Raw genomic sequence first — 2,573 nt, forward strand, 5'->3', positions numbered from 1 at the left:
TTTACAATATCAACTGGTTGCTATTGGCAACAAATCCAACTGTGCAGTGTATTTTTTCTGATCGAGCACCCCATGGTGAGTATATTAGAACTGGGAACTGTAACTGAGAGTTCTTTAATACAGTATAAGGAATCTAAAAAAACATTTTTTCTACATGGCATACATCTTACAACTCCCAACCGTATTCATTATGAAGTAATATTTTACAAATAACATAAGCATGGGCAAGATTTTAAAATATGCAAACAGATGCCTGTGGATTAAATCTATTTTTTAAAACAATCTTTTCTAATGATATCCAGTCATTTTCTTTTGGCATGTTTTTATTTGAATAATTACATTCTTTCTCTCTTGGAAAACCCAAACAATCACCGCCCAGGAACACTCATAGGATTTCTCCTTTTGTACTTTTCATGTAACTATTTTTTTTTGTGATTCTTGAAGATTAAAACAACCTTTAAATTATATTGTATTCATAACAGAAAAATAAATAATGTGATCTCACTGGCAATCAAATGTAAAAACTCTACCCCCTCACCACACTACTGTAAAAATCTGCAAGGTTTAGTCATTTTCTAAATGTATTTACAATTCTAAACTTCAATAGTTTCATTTTGCAGAGGACCGCTTTTTACAATTATCTATACAGTGTTTGTGATTATAGGAACATATCATTTAGTAGTGTAGAACTAATTTTTTGCACCTTATGGGCTTCCCCAGATATACTGCTTATAACCACTGCTAAAAATAATGAATACAATTTTAAACACTTATTCAATGGCTCATAGGCAAAGGCATCCAACAGAGGCAAAAGGAGAAATATGAGCAAATTTTAAATGTGACGCCAGGGTTTTTGCACTTGAGTTAAAAGCGATATTTAGACTGTATCTTTCCTGCAGAGACTGGAAGTGTCACCTCCAGGATGATCACACTCCAATGGCCCAGAAACAAAATCAAAGCAGCTTTTGAACATGGATTCTTGCCTTCCAAATCACCTGGCTAGTTAAAGCCCTGCTGGTTTTAATGAAGATCCTAAATGAATTGTTAATGAATGAATGCAATTAACATTTCTTGTAATTGAATACTTCAGAGTTGGGTGATAGATGATGTTTTTAAAACTTCTAAAGTAAAAGGGTAGTTTAAGCACTCTTTTCTTCATATTTAACTTCACTTTTTTTCCTTTGACATAGTTTGTATTAGTAACTAGAGATGAACATTTAAAAAAAGTCTGTATGCATTATTAAGGTTATAAACAAATGAGCAAATCTTTAAAAGCTTCTTTTACTGCCAATTCCTATGATTTACTTCAGTGACACTATTTTCCAAATTTAGAACCTCTCATTTTACTATATTATGTATTTTTATATTTAAAAAAAGAAATCCTGTACCAACTTGACTAATCAGACTTTTAAAGTGGTGGTTAAGAGTAAGGAAGCTGCATCTAGGAAACAAAGAGGACAAAAGAAAAAGGAAAAGTGAAAGATTCCTACCTTTCTCCTTTGTTCCATTGGATACCATAGGTGATATTGTCCATATTTACTAAATAATGTGGAGTTATAAATTCAATTTTATTGGAAGTCACTTAAACATTCTAGGAAAGCAAAAAATGCAAATATGCTGATCATGGAAGCCAAGTTTTAAATCTGTTCAACAGCAATTATTATGTATTACAAAAAAGCAACACTGACCCTGAGTGGATATGAATGTTGTATATAGAGACCACTCAATTGTTGCCATATTCTATATATTTCACAAATAAATCAAATGCAGACATTTGTTTTACAACTGGTCTTGTCAGAATATACTTATAGTTCAGTGCTCGTAGTGTTTGAATGATTTGGATTCTGAATTAAAATTGCACAGGAGGATGTCTAAATATTTGACGTCTATATATGTGCTGATTAGGAAAAATGGGAAATGTATACAGCAGTGTTTTTATGACAGTAATTACAGTGACACAAAACAGCTTATGACAACAAATGACACAGTAAATAACAGTAATATAAGAAATAACAGCCCCACTGACAGCCGTTTAAAGCTGTGGGCAACACAATGTGCAGACCACCAACAGTAGAGCTGTACAAATCTTAATGAAATATATGCCACACTTGCAAGTAATCTAGCACAAATATTCTCAGAAAAAGCAGAAAACAGGAAAAACGATGACTATATTTCAACATAGCTCTACTTATTACCAGTACAGTGCCTGCCTGACACAGATCCTGCCTCCAGTAAGTTCTAAATATTATGCAAGTACAGTAATTCTAAACTCAGCAGTCCAGCAGTAAAAATCAGCAGTTTTGTACCCTTAAAATGTCATGTTTATCGGACCTAAACTAAAATTTTTACATTACATAAAAGGGTAGACAACACTTTTATAAAAGCTAAAAATGATCTTCTCCCTTTTTTAGGGAGGTGTTTTAACCATTTTTTTTAAAAAAAAAGGAAAAGCCCCTCCCCTTTCAGTCTTGATTGCTGCATTGATCAAGACAAAATGGGAGCACAAAGCCTCCCGGGATACATACATGTACCGTGTTTCCCGAAAATAAGACACCCCCCGAAAGTAAGCCCTA

Source organism: Pyxicephalus adspersus, chromosome 3 (genome assembly GCF_032062135.1).
Source record: "Pyxicephalus adspersus chromosome 3, UCB_Pads_2.0, whole genome shotgun sequence".
Taxonomy (NCBI): Eukaryota; Metazoa; Chordata; class Amphibia; order Anura; family Pyxicephalidae; genus Pyxicephalus; species Pyxicephalus adspersus.